This window comes from Anas platyrhynchos, chromosome 2, assembly GCF_047663525.1.
Source record: "Anas platyrhynchos isolate ZD024472 breed Pekin duck chromosome 2, IASCAAS_PekinDuck_T2T, whole genome shotgun sequence".
Taxonomy (NCBI): Eukaryota; Metazoa; Chordata; class Aves; order Anseriformes; family Anatidae; genus Anas; species Anas platyrhynchos.
Window position 1 is genome coordinate 51956932 of NC_092588.1, and position 15806 is coordinate 51972737.

Here is a 15806-nt window from a genome sequence, read left to right on the forward strand (position 1 = left end):
TGTAATAGGACTGAAAAAGGGATATTCATAAACAGAAGTATTAACATCAGAACTGCTTACCATATGCTTACTATAGCTAAGACAAAGCCTGTTGCTTTTATGGCAGCAGTGTTTGTTTGCCAGCTCCAGGGCTGCCGCACAGCCTAGGCACGCGTGGGCATTGTCCTGCCTCTGCTGCTGGTGGAGCTGCTCGTCAGTGCGTGTGTGACGATGAGTACAAGCTGTGACCTCCTCACAGCAGGTCTCATGTTTGAAGACCATTGTTTGATTTCAAAGAGTTGCCCCTAGGTGCAGATCTCACAGCAGTAATCCACCAGATCCTGAGGACCAGCTTTCATCAGCAGGGATATGGGACAAAAGTGATGTGCTGTGTAGGTCTTTCACAAAAATGACTAGGGAGGGCCTTTTAGGGAAACACTGTACCTTTCTTCCCAGGCTTCTGGAAATTGTAGGTAAGATCCGAGTTAGTGAACTTGAGTTAGTAATTTCCTTAGTCAAGACCTATCCTCCTAGGTGACTCAGAAAATATCCTGCAGCAAACGACAAAGGCAAGCTTAGTTTGGGTTGTTAGTTCTGTTTGATCAGGATGGATTGCTTTTTATGGGCAAAATGTGGTCTTTTGTGGTGAAGCTAACTGCCTGCATGCTTATCTCAACCTTGATGAAGCTATTACCATAGGTTTGTTAGGAAAAGAGTCAGGCAAAATCAGTGGCCCGGACTGGGCAAAGGTTAAAGCAATCAGCAATAACTCGGCTGTCAGCAGAATTGTGTTGCTGGGAATCTCATCTGAGGCTTTGCACAACTTTATTGTCTGCTTAGCTTTTAGGTGTTCCTGCTAGCATGTCCTTCAGCAAGCTGAGAAATGGTCAAGGGTTGTATTCCTGTGATTTCTGCCTGCCCTTTGCATTGTGGAGGTGATCCAGAGGGTGGCCAAAATACAGTTGTTTGTGATGGAGCCTGGAATAATTGGATTTAACCAGTAACAATGAGGCTGCTCAAGTTTTGTATTGTTGCATCCATTTTTTATTTTTTAACACTAAGATCATTTATCTCTAGTTCAACGTGTGGTATGTTTCATTTGAGAAAGACAGTGGCTTATCAAACAACACAAATGAGCCTTCTTACTAGAACTAATGAAAACCAACTGAAATAGAATTCTTCCTATTTAATTTATATTTATGAGCATATGTGCCAAATTCTAGCATGGATGGAATCAGTACTACTTACTGTTAAAATACAAAGATATCAAACTTAATTGTATTTCTCTCTTGATTGTCTTAGCCCAGCGTTATGTATGTCCTATAGAACTTTAAACTTGGCACACATGGATTTCTAAAGTATCACAAGTCTCTGATTCCAAGCTAAGAAATTTACAGAGGAATGTGAATTCTTTTGCAAGTTGCCCAGTATTAAAGCCTGTCTTTTTATGCAGAGATTTAATTGCTGGCTAGTATATGCTTTTGCAGTAATGATGGTCACAACAGCTGTTTGGGTTATGTCATGCTTATGCATGACCAGATATTGAAATAGGCTTTTAAGAATTTGCAGTAAGGAGTTTCATTTTTCAGTGTTGGGAAGTGGGCTCCATCTAGTGTTTAATTTAAAGATTAAACTCAAGTTCCTTTTCTTGAATGCCCTTGCAGTATGGATAAAGGACATGGAGGAAGAATTGCGATAGGCATCGCTTTCGTTGATTGTTATCTAGAATGAGACTTTCTAGATAAAGTTAGTAATCTAATGGCAACCTGAAACAGTTCATCTGTTTTGCTTGAGTGCTTGTTTTAGAAAAAATAAAATAATCCTGGTATGAAATTGCATGCAGCTAAAGAAATTAAAACAGCATGGCAATAATGTGATCCTGGAATATTTTGTGCTTAGTTACTATGTGTACTTTCACACTATTTGATGTGACATGTTACAAAACAGCATGCTAGCCTATAAAATCAGAATTGGAAAGCTAGCTGAGGAGTTCTTTTAAGAAGTTATGGATTTTGAAACATGTACTGTGTATTAATATCCAGCTAACAGAGTAATTTTTCTAATATGTAATGCTTATATAAGGGACCATGGTTTTTTGTCCTATTTTTTCTGTTTTCTTAATGTTTACATTTTTCTAACACTTAATCCTTTGGTAATGGTTATTTATTATTATTATTATTATTATTAAAAGGGAAATCATGTTTTGACCTAATCTCAACTAAAACAGAAGTTTTTGATAAGTATTGTCTCATGTCTCCAGTGAGCTGGTGATAAATGATGCCTTTAAACGGAGACAAAAATCATGAGGAAGAAAAGACTTTTTTTGTGTGTACAAGGTGGTGTTAATTCATCCAGGCAACTTCTACTTTGGCTGATACTGGGTCGGACTGACAGAGTTGCAATGCTCAAGACTGCGCATAGATTTGACTTTTCTGCTGACCCTTTATGCTCTAAACTGATGAACAGAAGCAGGGACTTCTAAATGTTAGTCAAGAGAACATGGCAGCAAAAGTGCGCTGTCTACCCAAAGGCAGTGGGACCTTTGTCTGGTTGCCCTTCTACCTCCTGTTGAAGGGAGCTTTGAGGTAACTTTCATGAGCTCTAAGTCTGAGCTTTCTTGCACCTTCCAGATGTAGCTCAAGACTGATGAGAGAGGAGGGAGGTGGGCACTGGGCCTGGACTGCTGTCTCCTTGAGGTTTGGGAACATGAAGAAAATCCTCCTCCCAGCTCTTCAGACAACTTTTTGCTTATTTTCTGTGCATTGCTGGAGCAGTGTGGTGCAGGGGCCAGGATCCAGTCCTATGTTGTTGGCAAAAAGCCTGCCATTGTTTCATCCAAAGAATATTTGGGTTCTGGCCTTTCCAGCTGATACTTGCTAGCTAAGCATGGACAAAGTTAATGTCAAACATGTGGTGCCCAGAGGGAGCAGTGAAATGTGTGATAGTGACCATGGCTGTGAGAAACCAGGGAGCCAACAGAAGCCCTACTTGCTCAGCTCTGTGCCACCTACTTTGGTTATCCTTTCCAGCCAGGTAACAGACTGCTTCTCCAGAGAGCCCTCCAGGTCATCTCCATGCTACTTTGTAGATAGGAGCATGTTTTTCCTTTCCCTTTTGAAATGCAGCATCTGCAATGCCGGGGATGGGGGGCTGAAAGACTCAAGAATGGTGGGGGAAGGGGGAACCCATCAGGCTGTGCTGCTTCCACTTGGCAGAGGAAGACTGACAGCAGCAGTGGGCAGGATTTTAAGTGAGTGTGTATACACACACATATATACTTATACATATATTCATATACATATATATGTGTATATATATACACACACATATTTGCTTGTCAACTCCTCAACTCTTTTTTTTTTTTTTTTTTTTTTAATTTTGCCTTCAAGACACTGGTGTAGTTGGCAACCTGTGGTATTTGAGACCCAATTAGATGTGACTGTAGGCTTTACCTCTTAGATAAGGTCAGAGCGTCTGGTTAGACTGCCTGAGCCTGCTGGACAGGTGCTTTTTGCTGCTAAATACTGTCTTTTGTAGGGAAAAAAAAATCTTTACCTGCTATTTTTTTCTTTATTTAAATTTTAAACAACAATATTAAAATCAGTTTATTTTTCAGTGTGATTTATTTCTTCTTTGAGCAGAGAATGCAAGCACATGTAAATTTGTGTCACTTGATGCTTCTGAGCCTACAGTGATCCACTAGATTACTACGTCTCTTGTGTTGTTGTTTTCTAATTACTTGTTCAGAAGCAGTGGTTTCACTGGAATTTCTAAATTAAATTTTGAAATGTTTCTGCTGCACTTAAATTCTGTAAAAGCGTAATATTGCTATAAAAAAAAAATAAAATAAAAGGTTTGGTCCAAACATAGACTGCTACTATGCCTTTAAAACCTACTTATAAAGTAATTGATTTAAAGGCAAGGCAGTATTTTTCTTTTTTTGGAGTGCCTAATAATATTCTGTTGCCAATTCCAGTACTATACCATGCACAAAACCAGTTTTCACGGTAACCAGCAGAATACATCTGACTGAGTCTAAGATTGCCCACAAAGGACTTACAAGTTTTTTGATATTTTACTCAGGCTAACTTAAAAATGGGAGAAGGAAAGAAAAGAAAAAGACTTTCCAGAAGCAGTTCATATCTGGAGGAATTAAGTTTTCCTCAATGTTTGTCTCATGGATGGACAGTATGAAGTGGGGCAGAGATCCGAACCATGGCTCTTCCTTCTCAGTAGAGCTCTGTAGTGTTAGCTGAAGGGCAGTGTGGTGTTACTGCCCCTTAGGTTATCTCAGTACATCTCATTTTTGTTTCAGGGAGAAGCTAAAGGACTGAGGAGAGCACTCCTTTTGGGTGTGGGCCGTTTAGGTTCTGATTGCTGCCCCTATGAAGTGTGTTGTATGGGGTGGAGTGGGCCTACTAGGAGAAGGCCTGGCAGGTCAACCCTGAAATGCCCCCTTGCCTGCTAGATGACTGGATGTGTTGCTGTGGTCACATTCATGCTTTCCGTGTCAAACACAGGTGGCGGTGGCATCTGGCAGCGAAGGGAGGCCTGGTTGGCCCTGGCAGGGGAGAAAAGGTCCACAAAGGGGTGCTGAAAGGGTGTCCCCATGATTGGGGCTGAGATTGCCCTCATCCTGCTGAGCCTTGTTAGTCCTTCTGTTCCCTGTAGCAAAACTCAGTGGAGCTTCAGGAAGGCTGAACTTTGTCATGCTACTGACCTGCAGGCAAGGGGGTGGCAGCACCAGGGGAAGCTCTTAATAGGGGCAGCTGCACCCCCCTTAACTCTGAATCTCTCTGCTGAGTACAGAATAGTGTAAAGTAATGAAGCAAATGCTAGATAGTCACCCTGTGCCACGAAATGATAAAGCTGAAGATAATCAAGAAAAGAAATGCCTTGCTTTGTTTGGGAGAGTTATTGCAGAGTTTATGGCAGCAATTAGAAAGGAAAGCAAACAAAGTCTTGAGAACTTGAGGTTGGAAAGATTGTTCTGGCACATGAAAATCAGATCTGGAGCTGTCTGCTCATTTCTGTCACTGTTAGAGGGAGAAAAGTGCAAAGATAAAGATAGGGAGTGGAAAGGAGCAGAAATGATTCATGGGTTCAGCTAGCACAGGTTATGGAGATGTAATTAGTCCTGGCCTATTTAACATGAAAGGGGGGAGGAGCTATAAATAAAGGGTGGAAATAGAGGTATTAAAAAGACTTAACTGTTTTGACTCAGTATCTTGGAGTAGAATTAAGGTGCTAGCATGTAAATGGCTAAGAAAATATTTTTCTTTGTTAGTAAAGGTAACAGGCAATGCACTGTGGAAGTAAATAATATGGGTAAGCAGGTGGCATCAGCAATAATACGGCCAGGCAGGTTATTTTGAGAGAGAAAGAGAATGCACTAGTACATCAACTAATTAGATTACAGGTGTTAAGATGACAAGATCCTTACTTTAGATCAGTATTTCTTGCCTCACAAAGGCAGACCGTGGTTGCCATATGGTCTGCTCCTGACTGTTAGTGTTCTGTGCATGGTGAACATCGCATTCGTGTTGCAATGGGTGTATGAGGCAGCAGTTGTTCACCTCTCTCTTTCATGCACTTTATTCTCTTTTCCCCGTGCAAACATAATCCCACTAATTTGGGATCTAGACTTAGGCAGCACTCAAAGTTTCTCATTGGTTTTGGTTACCTGACTTGACCTTCTTTCTCCCTCCCTTCTCTGCAGGGGACTGATATCTTCAGTAACTACAAATATCTGAGCGTAGCTGTGCAACCTGTTGGGTCTGTGCCACTGTAGCATGTGACCTAGGAAGTTTATGAGCTGGAAACTGGCTGCTAAAAGGATATCCACATAAACTATAGGAAAGGGAAATCAGGGAGACCACTTTACTGTCCTGAGACTGTGAAGGTTTTGCTTATGTTATTAATTATCATTTTACTCAGGGAAAAGATGGATTCACTAACATCCTTAATTCTTAACGTGCCCCTAAGAGACAAAACCAAAAATCGTTGTATTTTAGTTCTATTCTCGCAAGTTCTTCATTGTGAAGTGATTTGCTTTTGGTTGCCTTTGTGCTTATAGATCCATTAATGGTTTCTGAAGGAGAGATTGCTCTAATTTGTAGACATTAAGTTGGTAAGAATTTGCCTGTTGATGCTGATGTAATTTCTTCTTTGTCTGACCTCATTCATCTGGCATTAAAATCGTATTACTGAATCTCAATTTTAAAATTGCTACAGCTAATAGGGAAACCTTTGCTGTAAGTGTTTTGTTGGCTTGATCCTATCTGTATCCTTAATGTCCACTATGGGACTATATCCAGCTTTTCAGTGCTGACAAGTGCCTTTTAGCTTCATTTATTTATTATGGGGAAAACAATTTAAAAGCTTAGTTATTAAAGCCACCATTTAAAGGAGAAAGTAATGAAATTGCCCAATCTGAAGACACAAATTATATAACTTGATATTGAACATTAAACAGCATTATTAAAGCCAAATATCCACCATTAAAATCACTAGAGGTTCATTTTGTTGCAAAACCCAAGCATAATACCTTCTAACATAATAGTTGGCAAAGCAGTGCCCAAAAGATACTGCTCTGCCTGTGTGATTTACAGGCTATGGGTAATACCTTATTAGCTTGCTTTGCCAGAGTACCTGCCCTTGCAGTAAGTATTCCTCGTGCTTGAAGACCAATCATGTCTGCAGCTTTTCTTCTTACAAAACTAGGCGTGAGGTTAGAGGGAGTTGTTTGTGATCTGATTGCTGTGTAAATAGCACTATAAAACTAGATCAGACTGGCCTGTGCAAGAATACCCTTTGTAACATTGTTCTTCCTCTTTTAAATTTCTGCATTGCTCCCAAGTTATAAAGAGGCAACACTTACCTGAAAGCATTTGATTCTAGAAGAATTGGGATATGATTTTAATTTGTCAATTAAAGCATAAATTTTCTCACATATTCAAAAAATAGTTATCTATCTCCTCTTTACCTTCTATTATATAATGTTGAATTCCTGATGATTTATTTTTTACTATAATTCTGGTTAAAGGACAAATGGGCAATTGGTCAGTAGTGGGAAAAAGAAAATGCTGAATTAATAATGTACGAGGGGAGGAAGGATTTCATTAATTTCAGAGATGATTTTACTTTTTGTTTGATTTGATTGCTTTCACACTTTGATTTGCATTAGCATGCAAATATTTCTTCCTTGCTGTGCTCAAAGTTGAAAGAGATAAAATGAAGGAAATTACTAACAGAATTGATGAAGACAAATCTTTTTCTTCCAAAAGAAAATGTAAATGTTATCAGTATTAGGAAAATGAAGGGGTAGAAGCTTCTCTCAGAAAAAATGTAATAATCACAGAGTTTTGAATATTTAAAGATAAATTTTTGTCATTACATCAGACTAGTTACATCAGAGAAGGAAAAGTGCAGTATTGATAACTGATGGTGCTTCTGGGTGAGATACTTAAGGCATTGTTGTCACCAAAGTGTATTTATAAAAATATCCGGTCTTGCCCTAGGGCTGCCAGTAGCTGTTTGATGCCATCACTGAGTGGGAGCAGTATCTTTTTGCCTTCTGGTCTGGCCTACTTCACCCGCTGTATTTGAATGGATTATTTTTGAATAGGAAATAAACAATCACTTCTGGAATTTTTGGAAATGAAGATTTTGATGTTAGTTCAAAAATATTCCAATGTTTCGTTTTCTGGAAGAAGATGGGAGGAAAAAGGCATGCAGAATGTAAAATGTTCATGGTGTTTGGTTCTAAAAGAGGATTTCTTGTGTGTGAGAATCCCATAATTTTTACCTGTGCCATGCTGAGTCCTAACATCTGCTATTTTATTGTTGCGAGAAGTTAATATTTTTATTTCTTTGCAAAAGAAATGTTCTGTGTAAAAACTTACTGTGGTACAGCTCAGGCCAGCCTGATTGAGAACTTTTTACATACATTGTAGTGGGAATTTGATTACTTTTACTTTTTGAAATGCAGTGTGGATTATGTTGTAGTGGCAGTACTCTGTATATTATCAAAATGTTTTGCTGCACCGTTTCTAGCTTTAAAAGCAAACAAACAAGAACAGCTTTTTTGCTTGAAGCCTGTCAGCCGGAAGCTGGCAGGGATGAAGGCTGCGTGCACAAAGAGGGGTCATGCTCTGGAGGTGAAGCAGAAGATGTGGAGGCTACCATAAAACTCAAGGCTTAATTAGGGGCTGTTCGTGCACGTATGCCATGTTTGCTTAAGACAGAGTGTATGAGTTGTCTTGTTAATGTCAAAAGGACTACTTAAGTGCTTGAAGTTAAGCGGATTTATAATTGTTTGCTGGATTTTGTCCCAAGTGTGTCTTGCAAAAATACTGCTTCTAATAAATTCCTACTGCTTGCTGCAAAGAAGAGGAAAGAAATTTTGAACCACTTATTGTATGACCCAAACAAGGAAATACTGGGACAGAAACAAGGAATCAATTTATTCCTAGATGCAGGGTCCAACCTCAAGCATATCCAAAATTGCACAGCAGGGTGTTCTCCCCTCAATGTCGTGTCATCTTTTCTTTTGCCTTGCCCGGCCACGGTACTTGTTGCAACACTGATGTCCCTGTCCCGCTCCACTGCATGTGGGCTTCCCCTTTGGATGCCCTCCCCCGCTTCCTCCTTTAAATGATTAACTGCTCTTGACTTCTGCTTGCCATCTTGCTTTGCACCTCACTGCACCCAGCGCTTGCTTTCCCTTCATACCCTCCTTATGTGCCTTGGGGAGCCTTTCATGCAGTCCTTGCTCCTTGCGTGGCTTTGCTGGTTATCTGATCCCTGGACTGCTCTGCTCCTGTTTCACTGTCAGCTGTACCCCCTCCTGTCACCCGCCCACCTCAGGAAGTTGTGTGGGGTGCTGAGAGCTCCCTTGGCGTAGATGCGTAATCATCTGGCTGTTTTTCCTCATTTTCCTTTCTTCCCTTGAATCCTTCTCTTCTAGTTTTAATGCTACATTTGCATTTACCAGCAGTTTTTCTCCTAGCCTGAATTTTGTGGCTCTCCTGAAACTGAAACAGGACTGCAGACCCCTGGGATCTCCCCTTGAAACTCAGAGATTGAAAGGGAATTTGAGATGATGTGAGAAATGTTGCTGAGGAAAACAAGACATGGGACCCCAGGAGCAGCACTAAACAGCTTGTGTCTGTTTGGGTACCTTACAAGAACTGCTCTTTCGAACTGATTTAAAATTAAGAGACTGAGAGACTTCCTGTAGACAGCATTGCAAGTTCTTATGGTCATAGGCTGAGAATTGACTTTAAAGCATCCCAGCAGTAGGATCACATGGCTTGTTATCACTCTTTAGAGTGGCCACCAAAGACAGCTTCTGCTGTTTAACCTCTACTGAATGTTCCTCAGCCTTAATGAATGTCTGATGCCAACATTAGATAGATTGCCTCCCATAGAGAGAGAAGGAAATCACTGCAATGAGGCTTACATTTTTAGCTACAAATTTGTACTTTCCAAATGTTTGTATTTACTGGAAGAGATCTTAATTATATCATTTGAACACAGATGAGTTCCTACATCAGAGCACAAAAGAACCCTCAGGTGCCTAGTCCATCGCATTCTGTAAACATTTTTTTTTCCCATTATATCAAATTTCTCCAAACTTTTGAATGGAAATACTCTAAAGTCCTGTGACATCATGATTTTTCTTGCATTTATCCAATACGATGTATAAGTATCTTTTATCTGTGGTAGGGGTCCTGTGCTTTGCAGTAAGTGTTTGACCAGCAACATAAAGATTCATTCCTGTGTTGAATAAATGTATCACGACTATTGATGAAAACCTCCTTCTCTTCCACCTCCCCATGAAGTGCTGCTGCTTACTCCTGTGGCAGGTCCCTTTTGGAAATGTTCTCACACTTGTTCTTCCTAACCACATGGCAGCCCAGGGATAACCTAGGTTTTATTTCAGTCACAGGGAGCAGTATTTTTGCAAGCCACAGCCACAGGAATGACCCTAACACAGTGCCAAATGTGTCTGTCAAACAGCGTGCAACCATTTTGACTTGACTTAGGTTAAATCAATTCTCTCCTTCCCCTAGCACGTCATGTTTTCATCAGATAGGTAGGCTGTTCCAGCATGAACTGGTCCTTGCCTTGACCAAGCTTGACCATCTCAGGTTCACTCAGCTCATTCCCTCTTTCACACGTAGATCTCTTCCAGAATGACAGCCAATAAGGCACTGGGCAGCCCTTTTCTAGGTTTTGTTCTCTTTTGCCACACACAAAACAAGATAATTATTGTCTGTTTCTCTTTGCTAGGTTTTTATTTCCCCTGGCTCTTGTACAACAACATAGAGCCAGCAAAGCACTGTTAACAGCTATCAATATTTCAGCCCTGTACCTCAAATCTGAGGAACGTCTCATGTTTTGTTTTCCTTAAATCTTGTTTCTGTGTTGATGCCCACAGCAAGGCAGTGGCTGCTGGTTTCAGGCTTGCTGCTCCAAGCATCCATAAGCTTCTCTGGCTGCCTGCTATGCATGGGGAAGTTTGTGTGTGCTTGAAAGCCCTTCCATGAGGCTGTATTTTGGGAGGGGTGTAACTGCTGCTCCTTCACGCAGTGATGTGCCTCCCCTATTAATAAGGGGCTCTTGCATTGGAGGGAATGGCATCATGCAGATCCAAACAGCCTTACTTCCAATGTCAGGTGTTGGGCTTTTGGACCTCCAGGCAGAGACAGCTCCTCTGCGCAGCTGGGGATATATTTGTATATGTTTTTTTTTTTTCGTTATGTTCTCCCCATCTGGGACAGGGTGGTTTGAGTCCAATATTTTTAATTTTCATTTTTAGGTAAAGATTTGTGAGAAGGACATTCAATTCCATTTGGGATAGGTTGTGCCTCATAGTGAGCTGAGGGATGGGATATCCAAGGTTTTTTGATTTTTCTGGATAGTAAGAGTTCAGTCAAGACCCATGGTCAGAGAGAAGTCTGTGGGAGGACATCAGAACAGCACACAGCATTTTAATAAACAGCCCAAGTTTCCTTCTGATTTTTCTCAGTATTCTGTCCCCAGGGATCCATAGTTCCCTGGGTGATGTCTGTGGCCTTTTGTTGAGCAGAGCAAGCTCTCCTCTACTTAATAGCAACCAACTGGGAGGTCCACTGGGAGGGGTTCCTACCAGCTAATCATCAGACTTCAGCATCTCCCCAAGCCTCTTTCTGAGCTAAGTATGGGAGTCCAAAGCAGCTGTATGAACAGTTGTTTGTTTTTTTGTTTTTTTTTTTTAATACTGTATGTGTGAGGTTATTTCTGTCAGAAAAGCGGCATTTTGCCTATTGAAGCTGTTTTTTTTTTAATGTGTGTGTGTATATATATATTTGTGCTTTAACTTCCTGCTGGGTGTTACAAACTTCTGCTGAGCTCATTTGGAAGTTTTCATGATAAAACTGTGTATATGATTTAAAAAATATCAAGATCAGTAGGAAAAGTTCTGCATTATTTTAACTAACAAACAATGCCTTTAGACATTTAAAAGTGATAAATACACAGTGCAAAAAAAAAAGTCATTTTCTGTTTTGTTCGCTTAGAAGCAGTTTCTGTAATTTAATATTGAAATTCTGCTTCTTATGCATTCTTGTACCTTGCCTGTATTGTAGCAAAAGATATGTTATAATGTGCCAAGTGGAAATGTAAACAAATCATCAGGTCATAGAGTAAGGTCCACTGATATTTAGTTTTTAGAGTTCCTTCCACCCCCTTTACTTTTTAACAAGTTTATATAAGAAAATGCATGGTAGAGAGATTGGAGTCTTTTATTCCCTCCTGATTACCTCTCTCCAAATTCATAAAACACATGCACAAAGTCCACCAGACACTTTGGCAATTACTTTAGCAGAGGTGTTGCTAAGTTTTTTTTGCATTGCACTTGGCAGATGTCACCTATGGTGGCCACTGAAGAGGTGGTGAATAGGGCAGTTAGTGTTTAGTGGGACTGGATATCACTAAGGAATCAAGGAAGGAATGCTTTAGAAATGTCAAATGAGTCCCAGGAGCTGGTTGCTTTGCAGAGGAAGGAAGCTGCCTTTATTCAACTCTGCAAACATTGTGGAGTCGTAGAAGTCTCTGAAGCTCAGTAAGTGCGGGTGGTGGTTTTAAAAACTATTTAACTCTTTGCTACGAAGATTTGGTATACATGTGTCTGCTCAGATGAAATAAAAAGGCAGTGGTCTCTCTTTTCTTCCTGAATTATGTTCCCCAGTATTAGTCCTTTTGCTCTGTTTCCTTGTTTAGAAATAGTCATCCACGTTCTCTGCAAGCGTAAATTGCAGTTCTGTAATGAGATCAATGGACCTTCACCAATTTACAGGAGTAGAGAATAATTTGGCTCGTTATGCTCTTGATGAGATATGATCTGGGAGGCTATCGTTGCATGGACAGATAGTAAAATAAACATTAAGGACTAATAAAAAAAAAACAACCACCACATCCTCATATCCTCAACTGCTGTGCTGTGGCTGCATACATAAGGATATGTCATTATGTATGAGCAGAGCAAAAATATATGTGGGTCATTGTCGTGGGTCATCTGAGATGAAGGGCTTTTTCTTCTCCATCCTTCTGTTGTGTTGAAGTCTGTTTTATCAGTCAGCAAGGCTCTGGGATTTAGTCTTGGTTTTAACGCGTGCCCTGGCAAAGGGCAGCTGCTCTTCACACAGGCATGACTGTTTTTTGTCTAATGGTATTGAAACACAAACCTTAATGAAGTCCCTGAGAGCATTGTTAGGCTGATGTTAAGGGTGGGTGTTCAGAACCACAACCAGCATTTAAAATAAAACCAGTCACCTCAAAATTGGTTGTTCCTGCAATTTGCTTGGGTAAGAAATTAATCACTCATTGACAGCCAGCTGGCTACAGGCAAGGATCTTACATTCCTGCAGTTCCTGTGCAGATGCTCAAAATCTCTACCATGGGGAGAGTTCTGGCTACTGGCTTCTGCTGCCTGGTTTTGGTATTCCTTTGAGAAAAGTTAAAGGTGTAAAGGCGCTTCCTTGTTGTGTTGGTTTTTTGTTTGTTTGTTTGTTTGTTCCATTGTTTCTTTTTTTTCTCCCCCCAAAATTCAGAGTAATAGTATTTTCAGTGATACTGGTAAATTATATGCATTTCATCCTCAGTTGTGTGTTCTGGAAAGGGAAGTGGGAGAGTAAGAACGTTAATTGTTTTGAGGTATGAGGAAGTGAGCAGCGTGCTTCAAAAATAGTAACAAAGATTATGTGGAAGTCCTCCTCCATAGTCTATTTTAAGAGTTAAATTTTTCTCATTTCTCAGTTTTATTCGTATCTCAATTTAGAAATGAATTAATACAGAAAAGTGTGTTTTGCTGAAAGGCTCCTATTAAGACTTACATAGGAAAAGGGATATGAAGGAGCTCTGCTGCTGGCCATGGTTACTGAATATTATTTTAAAAGCACATTTTATAAGTACTTTGCTTTATTATATACTAATATTTCCCCCCTTTTCTTAACACTTGAGCTTCTAATTTTCACCCTTACAATATGAAAATTTCTAGTGCTTTGAGTTTTTCGCTCCATACATACCACTGGTGAGTAGGGTTGGGTTATTTCCATTCTTAGTAATTGTATGGCTTGTTGCCTGTCTGTTTTTGCATAGACAAGAAGTAAATCATGCTTGTGATATTAAAAGGTACTGTATTTTACAGACTTTGTGGGTTAGGAAGTACTCAGGAAAACAAAGGTAGATTTGGTGAGGTGGAATAATCCTCCAGTCTCCTATTCATGAGACCTGGACTTAATTTACAGGCTATGCTACTTCCAAATAACCCTTTTCCTCCCCTCAATTAGTGCTGATTAGCAGCCAGCAGTGTTTTGGCGGCACAGGAAGGCTTCCCTGCCATGAATCAGAAGTGTTCTCTGTGTGCAGTAACTGCAGATAAAATACCTGTGAGGAAGGACAGCCCTTCAGCATCTGGGCTGCATGCTCCATATGTCCACCTTGCTTATCCAGCAGCTGCTTTTGAGAAGGTCCTAACAGTGTGAATCCTGTGCTGCAAATGTCCAGTACCACATCCAGGAGGCTTCTGAAGGTCTCCACGAAGAGACCCCACGGCCTCTCTGGGCAGCCTATGCCAGTGCTTAGCCACCTGCACAGCACACAGGTGCAGCCTGGTGCTCAGAGGCAGCCTCAAGGTGCTGCTGTGCTTGAAACCCAAGGGTGGCATCTCTGTGCATCGGAAACATTAACCTGCTTAAAACGTACTGAATCTTGCATGATTACATGGCTTCATCTGATGTGGGATGCAGAAAGTGCCCCTTACCTACTGACATTGAAAATTTCTTCATTCAGATCAGATATGAGCCATGTCTCAGATCCGTGACTGTAGCACTTGTGAGAAATACAAATTTGTAAAAATGGCAAAATGATTTTTTTGCGGCTACCAGCATAGGCTCAGACCACCAGCCTTTTTCCATCACCTCCACACTGACCTGGCCTGTGGTGATATTTGGGTAAAATCTCCCAGACTCCAGCAATAGGTTGCCCCAGAACTTCCTGCATGCAGGTGGGAGCCCTGTGGGCAATCTGGCATTCGCAGAGGTTTTTCAATTACACTGTAAATTTCAGTCATTGGGAAGGACATAATTTGGTTATGTGTTGTATAGGTTTCAAGAGTGTGGGATTTTTGTTTTTCCCTGTCATTGGGGAGATGCTATATTCCACTGGGAGGTGGCAGCAAAGGTTTTCAGACCTTTATTTGGTTTTCACAGGAATTCCAACTGGAGTACAATAATCAATCCTTTTTTATTGATTTTTTTTGTTGTTTTGTTTTGTGTTTTTTTCCTCTTCACAAATACCTTCTTTTACTGATCCTGTTGATGAGAGACTACAGACCAAACAGGACAAATAAGCTCTTGTATTTTTCAAGTTAGTTGTGATTATAAGCCCTTGTAACTTCAGAGTTATTTTTAACATTTCTCTCATTCATTTGCTTTGCAAGTACATTAACAGAAAAGTTGGTTCCAAGTTCTGAGCGAGGTTTGCAATTCATGTGAATCAGCATCCCATTGCATACCCTGTGTCTTCAGCAGCGCGCTCTCAGTAGCTCTCACTAGGGCTGGAGCTTCAGCACCTTCTCTGGCTTCATGTATGACTGTTCAAGGCAGGATGGAAAGAGCTCTTGTTCCCTAACCACAGTGCTTTTGGAGGCTAAACCTCCAATAATAATCTTGAATTATTCTTAAAAGTTACCCAGCGGCTAACCAAAGTCTCTTCTCTTTGGCGATAAGCAGCAAGATTTGAAATTCCACTTGATAATTGGGTATTTCTTTTTGTTCCTGAAAACTTGCCAAGCCATGGCTGCAATCTGAGCATGCTGTGATCCTCTAGTCTTGAAGTTCATCAGTTAAACTGGGTAACTACATCATAAAACTAGCACAGGGGCTGCTTTTTGCAAGTGCAGCTTTGAAAACATAAAATGATCGTATATGGGAATGTGCAGGATAACTTTGGGAAGTGAATAAGTAGGGTTTTAAACATTTTTAATGAGTTACTTAGGTCAATTTCCATGCTTTTTATGTTGCCCAAAGATGTTATTTTGAAATCTTTTATGAGAGTCTGTTTTTTATTTTAGATGTCTTTCATTTCTTGCTGTTTAAGATTTCACAAGTGAATATGCTCCGCTTCTGTGGAAAAAGGTAATATAGGCTCCAGATGTGATTTCCTTCTCTGCAGAGGTTAATTTAAACCTAGTGATTCCTTACAGTCTTTGAGTCAGCCATTCTTCCCTCTTTATTACTCCTCAATACCTAGCTGATGAATTACAGAAATAACTCAAACTT